The sequence below is a fragment of the Hyla sarda genome, chromosome 4 (genome assembly GCF_029499605.1).
Source record: "Hyla sarda isolate aHylSar1 chromosome 4, aHylSar1.hap1, whole genome shotgun sequence".
NCBI lineage: Eukaryota > Metazoa > Chordata > Amphibia > Anura > Hylidae > Hyla > Hyla sarda.
This window is the reverse complement of record NC_079192.1, coordinates 113115106-113128709: the sequence shown is the minus strand read 5'-3', so window position 1 is coordinate 113128709 and position 13604 is coordinate 113115106. Positions and strand designations below refer to the sequence as shown.

General features: G+C 45.7%; 1 protein-coding gene across 6 annotated transcripts in view; it reads right to left on the bottom strand.

Moving 5' to 3' along the window:
* AKAP13 (A-kinase anchoring protein 13) overlaps positions 1-12948 on the bottom strand; it is a 254171-nt gene extending 241223 nt beyond the window's left edge. For all 6 annotated transcript variants that reach the window (XM_056571882.1, XM_056571887.1, XM_056571885.1 and 3 more), the window contains exon 1: positions 12758-12948. The gene's annotated coding sequence lies outside the window, so the exon portion shown is untranslated. The remainder of the gene's footprint in view (positions 1-12757) is intronic.
* Positions 12949-13604: the final 656 nt, after the last annotated feature.

Sequence of the window (13604 nt, the reverse complement as noted above, 5' to 3'; positions counted from 1 at the left end):
CAAAAAGCACCCAAAAATGGATGGCAACAAAAGCGCTGGAGAGTTCTGAAGTGGAGACCTGTGGACACCTGTGGAGAGATCTTAAATTGCTCTTGGGAAAAAGGGCCTGTAAATAAGAGAGACCTGGAACAGTTTGCAAAGGAAAAGAGGTCCAACATTCCGGCTGAGAGGTGTAAGGAGCTTATTGATGGTCATAGGAAGCGACTGATTTCAGTAATTTTTTCCCAAAGAGTGTAAAACCAAATAATAAGTTAAGGGTGCCAATAATTTGGTCCAGACCATTTTTGGAGTTTGGTGTAACATTATGTCCAATTTGCTTCCCCCCCCCCCCCCCTCCTTATTTTGGTTTAGTTCCAATACAGACAAAGTGAATAAACATGTGTATAGCAAAACATGTGTTACTGCAATCCTTTTCTGTAAGAAATACTTCATTTTCTGGAAAAATTTCATGGGTGCCAACATTTACAGTCATGACTGTATATAGTAATCAAAATCAACTACAAAGCAGTCTATGTACAAGTGTTTATTGTATGTGAATTGTACTCAAATATTCCTCACACAATGGCCATGTGAGGGGAATTTATATGCATTTTGTACTATTTTTAATAAATAATTTTCATTGTTATTTGAAGCATGGTCTCAGCAAACTATAATTTATTTTTTTGTTCATATTTTATTTCTTAATTATAATCAATACTACTGTCCTTGAGGTTTGGGCTACCCCCTTTTTTTCACATAATTTTATATTCCAATACACCTTGGGTATAGGTGTTTTGCCCAATTAACCTCAGCCAGTGATTAATCGTGAGCTGCACCATTTTTTATAGTGATTTTAATTTACCATCCAAAAATTACATCTTTTTGTATAAAAAAAACAAAAAAAAAAGCCATTTGTTTTTTTCAATCAACTGGTGCCAGAAGTGTAAACAGATTTGTAAATTACTTCTAGTTAAAAAAAACATAACCCTCCCAGTACTTAGCTGCTGTATACTACAGAGAAAGTTCTTTTCTTTTAGAATTTCCTTTCTGTCTGCCAACAGTGCTCTCTGCTGACACCTCTGTCCATGTCAGGAACTGTCCAGAGCAGGATGCTTCTACTCTGGACAGTTCCTAAAATGGACAGACGTGTGTCAGCAGAGAGCACTGTGGTCAGACAGAAAGGAAATCCAAAAAAGAAAATAACTTCTGTTAGTACTAGAAGGGTTAAGATTTTTAAATAGAAGTCATTTACAAATTTGTTTAACTTTCTGCCACCAGTTGATAAAATTTGTATTTTTTTCCAGCGGAGTACCCCTTTAAATTATCCTTTTTGGATCCCTATAACTATCATTTTCCCGTATACGGGGCTGTATGAGGGCTTATTTTTTTGTGCCGTGATCTGTAGGTTTTTTATTGGAACCATTTTTGTTTTGATGGAATTTTTTGATCACTTTATATAAAACTTTTTTCTTGTATATTAAGTGACCAAATATTTGAATCCTGCTATTTTTTTTTTTTACTATTTTTTTAGTCCCCATAGGGCAGTTTTTATTTATTTATTTTTTTATTTTTTTTTTTTACAGTTGTTGCAAAACTGCAACTCCCAGCATGCACAGACAACCAAAGGCTGTCTAAGCATTCTGGGAGTTGCAGTTATGCTACAGCTGGAGACACACTGTTAGGAAAACTGTCATTGGCATTACTACTTGCAATCTTGTGATTGCAGACACTGATTAAGGTGTTGCCATAGCACATCATTGATCATTGTTATCTGCACTCCATTACTACAGGCTGCCTGCATTATTGGAGCGCCGATCGGACGAGCCAGAGGCAGGTAGGAAATCTCTGCCCCTCCTCTCAATTGATCGGGACCCCGCGTGTTCTACCGCGGGTGTCCCCATCAGCTCCACAGAGCTACCGGCATGTGTTTTTGCCATTTTAGATGCCGCAATCAACTTTGATCACAGCATCTAAAGGGTTAATGCCGGATATCAACCAGATAAGTGATGTCCAGCATTAGCCAGCTTAGCTCCTCAGCTTGCTTCATAGACCCGCCGCACATCTGCGCCATTTATAAACGGTGGCCAGCCGAGGTGGGGTTAACCTCCTCCCAGCGCTGGGCACTGCTCGGAGGGGAAACAGTGAGTCACGCCAGAGGGGCCGGACCGCGCTTCACGGAGGATGAGTATACAGCCGCCACTGGGACCAGACGCAGGATCAGCGGCTCCCGTGCTGTGAGGCCCGGCCCCTCCAGCGTGAATCTCACTGTTTCCCCTCCCAGCATAAATCACTAAATTTTGCGAAGGCAAAATCATTATATCACAATCCCCAATTATCGCGATCCGGTTGGGATTGCGATATATCGTGCAGCCCTACAAGGTAGGTTTTATTTGGCATTTACTATATATGCTCATTTGCATTGTGGGCTCACTATTACCAGTCTCCAGCAATGTGCCAGTCATGGTTATCTAGTAGTGAAAGTAGCTCAGCAGGAATACACCCTTACAACTCATAACATGATTTGTACAATACTCTGCAGTCTCAGGATGTCTTCTGCACATGGTGTTACCCCATAAGTGCTACAGAGACTAATGTAATAAGGTCACAGTGAGAAGAAGACCTGAGAGGTGCAGCAGGGAGGCAGCGATTACACAGGCCTCTTAATTCATGACCACAGCGTTTCATCTGACTCACCGGAGCAGATGGCTGTGACAACGCCTAGGATGACCCATCACCTTACCCTATAAATATCCACACTTTTTGTTAATTACATTCTTTAGAGATTTCCTCTTCAGAAGTAGACTTATGACTTATGTAACCATACAACAGCACTGTCACGCCTCATGCAGACCAGTGTCCCTGTGCTGTATGTTATACTCAGGGATATGGCAATTGTATCGGCCGACACCCGGAAGATGCAGTTCCGGGCACCGGGCAGGTGAATTGTCCAGTCATTTAGCCCTACTTCGGGCAAACAGCGCTAAATGCCGGATTAATTCACATATGATGGGGCAAGACTGTCTTGCCCCGTCACTAAACTTCTATAGACCGCAGCTGCATGATGCAGCCTATAGTGAGCCTTCCTGGCGGAGGTGTGCGTGGGGAGTGACGTCTTCGCACGTGCTGCGCAGGACGCTGAGACGCCAGCGCAACGCAAGTGATGACGTCACTCACAGCGCGCACCTCCCCCAGGAAGTCCCTGCAGAGAACAGGGAGATGCAAGTAGAAGTGAAGTACGAACAAAAGAAAAAACAGGGTACCCGCACTCCCCGCAGGGCTGCAGTAGCTCGACTCCTCTGGCAACGATGGACGACCCGATCTCAGACCCGAAGCAGGGCACTCAGAAGCGAGACAACTGCCGGTGAAGTTTTGCGCTAGTTGCGCTTCTTCCGGCCTCGAGGCCAGAAGAAGCGCAACTAGCGCAAAACTTTGCCGGTAAAAAAGCGCCCTGCTTCGTGTCTGAGATCTGGTCGTCCGTCGTTGCCAGAGGAGTCGAGCTACTGCAGCCCTGTGGTGAGTGCGGGTACCCTGTTTTTTCTTTTGTTTTTTCTTTTTGCCTTTGGCTGTCCGAGCATGCTGGGAGTTGTAGTTTTGCAACAGCTGGAAGCACCCTGGTTGGGAAACACTGTTTCAAACAAATACACTTGTGTGGACCAGGTCTTATGGTCAGACACTATGTAACACTATATGGGTGACCTTACCGTCTCAGTCACCAGTGACATGGCAGCACAGTTAGTCTATCGCTAGTTTTCTACTTAATGTTCAAGATCAAAACACCATCCTGAAAGGTGTGAGGAGTCATTCTGAAACTGTGGGTGTTACGGAGCTTTAACGGCTTTAACTCTTCCAGCGCCAGTCTAAAGAACAAGGCTGACTGGGAGGGGAAAGTTGAGAGACTGCCAAAAGTCAACAAGGCTGATTTTTAACAATCCAGCCTGACTTCAGAGCCCCTGGGAAAGCTGAACGTACAGGGCAGATTAATGATTCTCCACAGTAGAAAGGTCACTGGTTTCATGACCAATGCTAAGGACATTCTGCCCATGAGATCTAACAACAGGGCCTGCCAGTGCAGAGATTACTGGTGCGACAATGACTACTAAACTGGATTAACTTTATAAAGACAGTAGTGATGTCAATAAAAACAATAAAATAATACATACATCCTGCTCACAACAGAACAATAACTTATACCTCCTCATTCCTATATATCTCGATACTTGGAATGGACAAGTAATACAATCTTTATACCTGACAAAACAATTCTTACCTATAAAACACCTGTAGCTGGTTCCCTGATCTCCCTAACATCTAGAATGTCCTGCCTTTGTTGCTCTGCTGACAGCAAATGGGATCCACCAACATTTATCTGATGTGTATGGGCAGCTTATGCCTGACTCTAAGGCTAGGTTCAGACTAGTGATCGACCGATTATCGGTTTGGCCGATAATCACGATTTTGGGCATTATCGGTATCGGCAATTACCTTGCCGATATGCCAATAATGCCCCGCCCCCTCACAGCCCCACCGCACCGCGACCGCACCCCCACCGACCCGCTGCACCCCCACCGACCCGCCGCACACCCCACCGCTCCGCCCCGGCCCCATTGCCTCCCCCATCCCCGGTTTTACAATTACCTGTTCCCAGGGCCCACGCTACTTCTGGCTCCTGCTGCATCCTGCGTTACGCTGTGCGCAATGACGAGTGACGTGACGCGACGTGACATCACCGTCAGTGCGCACAGTGACAGCTTAGGAGGACGCACCGGAGTCAGATGTAGAGTGGACCCGGGACCAGGTAATTATAAAACCGGGGATGGGGGAGGCAATGGGGCCGGGGGGGGAGGCAATGGGGCCGGGGGGGGGGGGGGTGCGGCGCAGCGGTAGGGGGCACGGAGCAGAGCAGTGCGGCGGGGTGCGGTGGCGGTGATAGGAATCAGGACACCTGGACAAGCAGGGGGAGAGAAGCGGGTGGCGGCATTGGTCTATGGCACCGCAAAAGCCGCTGCAGTTCATTGATTTAAAGCGCCCACTTCAAATCAATGATCTGGGGGGGGTAAATAGCCGATAACTTAGACCGGAATATTGGTATAAGTTATCGCCTATCGACCCTAACCTCCACAGATTATCGGTATTGGCCCTATAAAAAACGATATCGGTCGATCCCTAGTTCAGACTACAGAATTTCCGGCTGCAATTCTGCTTTGAAATTGCAGGCGGAAATTCTGCTTGCTAAAATGCATAGTGTAGTGAATGGGTTTCCGTTCACAAATTCACACTTCACAAATTCTGAACGGAAAATCCACTTGGAAATTTCCGCCTGAAGAATGGCGTTGCAGAAATCCGCACGGAACACATTGCAGTCTATTGGAGACTGCAGTGTCCGCGCGGTCCTAGCACCGACTGATTCAGTCAGCGCTGGCCGGAGATTTTCTGCCCGGAGATTCCGTAGTCTGAGCCTAGCCTAAAGAGAGAAGGTTCAAATAGTGTAAATGGGCACTGTCACATTCAAAAACTTTTTTAGATTTTGTTGTACAGCTTGGCAAAACATTAAAAGGGGTACTCCGGTGGACAACAATTTTTGTTCAAATCAACTGGTGCCAGAAAGTTAAACAGATTTGTAAATTACTTCTATTATACAATCTTAATCCTTCCAGTATTTATCAGCTGCTGTATGCTCAGGAGGAAGTTGTATCATTCTTTTCAGTCTGACCACAATGCTCTCTGCTGACAACTCTGTCCATGTCAGGAACTGTTCAGAGCAGGAGAGGTTTGCTATGGGGATTTGTTTCTACTCTGGACAGTTCCTGACACGAGCAGAGGTGTCAGCAGAGAGCACTGTGATCAGACTGGAAAGAACTTCACAACTTCCTCTATAGTATACGGCAACTGATAAGTACTGGAAGGAGTAAGATTTTTTAAGTAATTTACAAATCTGTTTAACTTTCTGGAGCCAGTTGATGAGAAAAAAAAATTTGTTTTCCACTGGAATACCCCTTTAACCTTTCTAATATACTTCATAAGAAAATGTTATTTCCTTTTTATAGAAGCCATGGCTTAAAAAATAATTGCTGAAGCACAGGCATGGACAAAGTCCAGTACATTAGGGTGGGCTAGCACACCTCTGTGCTCTCACCTGTCCGATAGGACACCTCTGTGCTCTCTCCTGTCTGATAGGACAGGAGAGAGCACAGAGGAGTGGTAGCCCACCCTCGTTTACTGGACTTTGTCCATGCCTGTGCTTCAGCTTGGACAAAGCATGGATTTGTATAAAAATGAAGTATATATGAAAGATTTTGCCAAGATGTAAAACATTAAAGTTTTTGTATCTGACAGTGCCCATTTAAGTTTTACGCCCTTATAGGAGATAAGTAGCCCCCAATGAGTTGATCCAAGTGTGCATGTTTACGGGCATGTCAGGCAGGATAGATGTCAGATGAACAGCTACCATTCTCACCAACAAGGAAGAACACATGCTAGGCTCTCTTTCTGCCATTTGGGTACAGTGGCATGAGCACGTACTAGAGGAGTGCCCTCTCCACTAACAAAACAAATCAGAGATTAGGATAAGGAGAACAGATTCAAATCCAAAACTAGAGGCCTAACTGTAGGTGTATTCTACAATAGATTGAAATGTAGTATTCTACATTTCAATGTAGCCAAACTTAGATACACAGTATTTGTTTCACTTAGGTTCCCTGGCACTTTCTTCAGAGAAAAAGCACAGGACTTTGATCAGCTGATCAGTCATCCATGGGATCATTAATAGGAAAGATCCCACCAGCAATGTACCAGAGTAAACTGAAATTAACTTCAAAGAACTGAGCCGCAGTAACTGAGTGACACCACTATATAGTGTAAAGTGATGTACACTGCCCAGGCACTGCAGCTCGCCCTAACCGCTGATCAGTAGGGGTGCACCGGGTGTCAGGACACTGCTAATTAGCTATTGATGGTCTATCCTGAGAAGAGGTAATCAATATCTGCAATAGAGAACCCCTCTAACATAAAAAAACAAATGTTTCAATGCAACTACACCAGCATACTATGGAGTATTGCTTTAAAGTTACATGAAGTGTACCTAACAATATTTTATTTAATTTTTTTGTGTAAAAAAAAAAGTGGCATCATGTTACAACATACTGGTGTAGTACATTGGGGGTACTCAGAAATCAGTAAATGTAGCTTACATTATGTGTGTCAAACCAGGCATGAATTAAATATATGTCTAGCAGAAAAGTCACAGAAGATAACATTAGCTTTAGTGTGGTTCACTGCAGATCTTGTGCTACGAAAATTCCACTGTGGTTTAAACTCACAGAAGATCCAGACGTGTGAATGTACCCTTTGGCTGGTTCCAGATGTGTCCTTGTCCAACCGCAGGTGTACTGATCCAAACTAGGATTGCACAATATCGTCAGCAGCCCGGCCCCAGACCTCACTCATGTGTGTTTATATGTAGAATGATGACGATTACCGTAGATCTGCCACAGATCCCATTCTCTTCTGAGCAATCCTAAAGTCTTCTGTAATTTCCACTTCAGAAACAGGCAGCTTGTACAGGACCTTCCCACTCAGCCAATCACTGGCCGCAGCGGTGTCCTGTCTTGGTCAGTGATTGGCTGTGCAGGAGGAAAGAACACAGAAGACACCAGAACAACTAGCCCAAGGGTATTGTGGTGAGGGTGCGATGAAAAGAAAAAAGGTTATTACCTTAGGGGCAGATGGCATGTTTGTGACGCCAGGGCGTGATTATCCTCTACACCACCCGAGGTATGGCCGCTGGTTCCTGTGCCAGGCGCGGGGCAAATAATCACTCCGATGCAAAGTTACGGAACAACAGCAGCTTTACTGAGGTAGATAGATGGTATAGTCTTTACAGCTCAGTTAGGCCCAAGGATAGGATCAGTGACTTTAGGAGACTTGCAGGCTCGCTGGGACTTGTAGTGGACTTGGACTGAATGAAGCAATCCCACGCTGACTTTAGCAGACTGAATAGACTTGACTATGACTGACTAGACTCTGCCCTGTGATTGCTTACCAGGTTTTGACTTTCACCTGAAGGGGTACACGGTTGATGGAAGCGTGGCTGCATGGTTAGACCTTGGTCTCCCTTAGAACACCAGACACTCTCAGGTCTTGACTGTACTGCTCCTCAGCATTCACAGAACTGAACTAACTAGCTCTTCCCTTGTAAGGGAGCAATTTGGAGGACTCCCATAGGTCATCCACAAGTCACCAGGTCACTGACACCTTCCCTGGTAACAACACTTAAAAGGCACATTAACATCAGAAAGACAAATTAATAAACAACATATGGCACTGTTAACCATTTAGGGTTTGTGGAATAGAGGTGGACTCAGGGGACACTGAACAGAACAGGATAGAAAAGGGTACAGGAAGCAACTCCTGTACTGGGCCACCACACTAGGTAAGCATCAGGCATTTTTTTTATTAATGTTCCCCCCTGCACCATATTAAATGGGCACTGTCAGATCCAAAAACTTTTTATATGTTATTACTGATGAAAATCAAAGACCTTTTATAATATGGTTGTTTAAAATGTTTTTGATATTTAATAAAGAAAACGGGCCCTGAAAGTCTCACCCCTATGGGTCCCTATACTTGCTGGGACACTAACCAGTCCTATAGAAACATCAGCTTGTCCGTGAGTCATAGACAAGAGATGACTCATGGACAAGGCCAGATGAGCAGACACACCAGTCACCTCCCACCACCACAAGAGAGGGACATGCCCCATTCCACACACCAATCACCTCCCACCACCACGAGAGGGACACACCCCATTCCACACACCAATCACCTCCCACCACCACCACAAGAGAGAGACACATCCCATTCCACCACACACCAATCACCTTCCACCACCACAAGAGACGGACACGCCCCATTCCACACACCAATCACCTCCCACCACCACAAGAGAGGGACACGCCCCATTCCACACACCAATCACCTCCCACCACCACCACAAGAGAGGGACACGCCCCATTCCACACACCAATCACCTCCCACCACCACCACAAGAGAGGGACACGCCCCATTCCACACACCAAACACCTCCCACCACCATCACAAGAGAGGGACACACCAATCACCTTCCACCACCACAAGTGAGGGACACGCCCCATTCCACACACCAATCACCACAAGTGAGGGACACGCCCCCTTTCCCTTAGAGGACTTCTATCACTGTGAGCTAATGATGAGAGGAATTTTTACAATAAACAGAGGCATTAAAATTAGATGTACATGGTCCGGATTAGGTACAGAGTAACAATTTTTTCTCTGGGCTTTGACAGGTACACATTAAGGTGGATAGACATGAAATGGGGGGGGGGGGGGGGGGACAAACATGACATGGGGAGAGATGTGAAATAATAGAGACTTGAAAGGGGAAGGGGTGCAACTGAAAAGGTAAGGAAGTGAAATAGGGGATTACATGTTAAACAGGGAGAATTGAACATGAAATAAGGGAATTTTTATGGTTATATCACAATATTTACCTCCATAATTGCAATATGGCCTTTCCCCAAACCAAATTATTCAAACTGACAGCATCAAAGGGATCTATCTTATGATCTCTATGATGTCTTCAGTTGGAACAGGAATGCACACATAGGGGGACATTTGGCAAAACCTGTCCAGAGGAAAAGTCGACCAGTTGCCCATAGCAACCAATCAGATCGCTTCTTTCATTTTTAAAAACCTCCGCAAAAGTGAAAGAAGCGATCAGATTGGTTCTATGGGCAACTCAGCAACTTTTGATAAATCTCCGCCATAATACGGATTCAAAAGACTTAGGGTGGGTTCACACCACGATTTTGCAATACGGTTTCGGCATACAGTTTCATTTAAAAAAAAAAAAAATAATAATAATAAAATTACACAACTGTACAGAAAACCGTGCCCATAGACTTCCCATTCAAAACCGTATGCACCATAATGTATATGGTTGTCCCCCGGGACAGAAAAACGTGGCCTACCACGGTCTTTGGTCTGGGTGAAAAACTCAAAACTCAACAGTATACGTCTTTGTTTTTTTAACATGGGAGTCAATGAGAACCGTACAGAATCGTACGTGCGTACGGTTCCATCCGGTTTTTTACTTTGCACAGTTTTTTCTCTTGGAATTTCAATCAAACAAGTGAAGCTTTATTCATAATGGAGTGAAAAGTTAAAAACTTATAATTTTTTTTTCTTAAAAAAACAGATGCAACCGGACATTATTTTTCAGACCGCATACAGATTAGTACACAGGTTTTGATACAGTTTAGTCAGGTTATCAAAAACCTGATACGGGAACTGTATTGCAAAAACGTGATGTGAACCCAGCCTTAGACTGAGCTGTTGCTAAAATATCTGCGACTAGTAGATCCAAACACAAGTGTGACACTCTGTTAGCATTTTAGTGAATCAGAAATGAAAACTCTGAACCAAGAGTGTAAAACACAAGACATACATCCTGTGGGGCGACATTCTCCTCTGCCAGAAGTTAGAACAATGGAAAGACCCACGTTGTAGCTCGGGGCCAAGGGCTTTAAGTGGATCTTTTAGATCTTACAACCACAAACAAATTGTGAGCAGAATGAAAAAGTGTCACAACTGAAAAGGTGACATCCGGCTTACCCTGCAACTCTCCTGACATCTGTCATAGCTTATTAGAGGGACTACCTGACATCCCAGAGTAAAGCAAGAATCTGCTGGGTGGAAATACCAAAAAAAAGTTACTACAAACTCCACCCAGCCATTACAATGCTCTAGGGCTGGGGACATCCAGGTGTTGCAAAACTACAACTCCAAGCATGCCAACACCTGTCCAGGTATGTTGGGAGTTGTAGTTTTGCAATAGCTGGAACAGTGTTTCTCAACCAGGGTGCCTCCAGCTGTTGCAAAACTACAACTCTCAGCATGCCCGGACAGCTGTTGGAGTTTTGCAACAGATGGCGGCACCCTGTTTGGGAAACACTGAGCTGGAGGCAGACTTGTTGGGAAACACTGTTTTAAGCCTAGGTCTTCAAAACTGTGGACCCCTAGCTGTTGCAAATCTACAACTCTCAGCATGCCAACAGCTGTCCGGGTATGTTGGGAGTTGTAGTTTTGCAACAGCTGGGGGTCTACAGTTGGGAGACCAAGGCTCTAGGGCAGTGTTTCCTAACTAGTGTGTCTCCAGCTGTTTCAAAACTACAACTCCCAAGTTGCCCGGACAGCCAAAAGGCTGGGAATTGCAGTTTTGCAACAGCTGGAGGCACTCTGGTTGGGAAACACTGCTCAAGAATGCAAAAGGCCCCTGAATTTTGTCAAGTTTTGCCACCAGGTAGAAGGACACTAGACAGACTTGCCTATCTGGGGCCCAGGACAGCACACCTAGGACTCCTCATGATGACAGCACTGGGTGCAACTTTCCAGGGTGCAGACCACTACTGCTGAAAACCAATATACAGATAATATCTGGGTTAACTATACTTAGAACATGGGAAACCATCAGAGCGAGATGGATAAGCAAAAAAGTGATGCTCGCACTAAACTTCCTCCTTCTTAGGAAACTGACCCCTTAGGAAACTGCTATGTGTGCCCATTAGCAAGAGAGCCACAGTGCCACCAAGATGGCCATGCTGACAGCTGCGACCCTGAAACAATATGGAGGCAGAGGCTGAATTGTTATTTCCTCTCATTCTCCCCGGCCTAGACCTGGCCAAGGAACACATGAGCGCTGAAGCTCTGTGGTTTGGGGACTGAGTTGGTACTGTGCCAGGCATCCTGCTTGTGCAGAATTTCTACGGTCATAGTCAGAGTTCAAGTATGACTACTATGCGGAGTGCCAGCTGAACAATGTGGGATATCTACAAAAAAAAAGGGGGGGGGGGGGGGGAGATTTAGTTTTTGGAACTGCCAAAACTTTTTTTGGGGGGGGCTGGCACAATCTGCGAAAGCAACATCTATTTATGCAGTTTTCTTATGCTGTATGCCAGTGTTTCCCAAGCAGGGTGCCTCCAGCTGTTGCAAAACTACAACTCCCAGCATGCCCGGACAGCCAACGGCTGTCCGGGCATGCTGGGAGTTGTAGTTTTGCAACAGCTGGAGGCACCCCGCTTGGGAAACACTGCTTATGCCTTCTTCACATCACCGTAATCTGCAACCTGTGGTTCTCCCGGCTGTCCGGGCATGCTGGGAGTTGTAGTTTTGCAACAGCTGGAGGCACCCCGCTTGGGAAACACTGCTTATGCCTTCTTCACATCACCGTAATCTGCAAACTGTGGTTCTCCCGGCTGTCCGGGCATGCTGGGAGTTGTAGTTTTGCAACAGCTGGAGGCACCCTGCTTGGGAAACACTGCTTATGCCTTCTTCACATCACCGTAATCTGCAACCTGTGGTTCTCCAGCTGCTGCAAAACTACAACTCCCAGCATGCCTAGGCACCCAATGGCCACAGAATATCATGAAATTATTATCTATGCAGTTGTTTAATTCTTGATTCCTGCTCTCCAGCTGTTGCGAAACTACAACTCCCAGCATGCCCAGGGGATTAATAGTTCCACAACAGTTGGGGGGGGGGGGGGGCACAGGTTGCAGATTACTGTTCTATCCACTTTGCAAACATTTAAAGTAACTTTCTAAGAAGTTAGTAGCCTTCCGAGTAAATGACACACAGGCAGTGAAATGGTTAACAGAGTGGTGACCCCCACAGCCGTCATGTATCTCCCTACAGTGAGCAGACACTCCGCAGACCACCATCCCCCACAGCCCCGGGGGCCGCTTACCTCCTGCTTATCCAGCAACAAGTGTGACCAGGGAGCCGGTCATTCCTCCGGGTCCGCTCTCCTCACAGCCCGAGCCGACACATGTTGTAGCGGCGCAGCACCCCGGGAGAGCTCCGGTATCCGCGGAGAAGGCGCACACAATGGACACTTCCACCACTTGCTTACACTGTATCACTTTCCGCTCCCACCGCTGTACCCGGACAGCACAGCGCCCCCACTGCGCATGTGCGGCTACTACAAGCCTGAGGAAAAGTCTCCGCGCGCTCTGATTGGCCGCCGCCCCTGCCAATCACCCCCCTCACACTAGTTGGCAGAGGGATGGAGCCGCTCGGGAGTTTTTTTTGGCAGAGACTTGTCATTGGGAGCTTTTAATTAAAAAGTTGTCGATAGATGTAATACAAGAGCACGACAAAACCATGGTGGTGACATGGAGGAGGGGAGGAGCAGATCTGCAGCTGTGTTATGTATGGAGGAAAAGTCTCTTCATGTCTCCCAACCAGTGACTCTCCAGCTGTTGCAGAACTACTACTCCCAGCATGTCCTTACTAGTGATGAGCGGCATTGCCCATATTCGAATTTGCGATATTTCGCGAATATATAGACGAAAATTTGCCCTATATTCGCGAATTTCGCATATTTGTTATACATTGATCCCTCAACTTACAATGGCCTCAACATACAATAGTTTCAACATACAATGGTCTTTTCTGGACCATTGTAAGTTGAAACCAGACTCAACATACAATGTTACGGACAGTCCAGATCTGTGAAATGTGACAATACCCGGAAGAACTGGCCAATCAGAATGGACATTTTACTGGTAAAACCCTTGTATTACTGAAGCGCA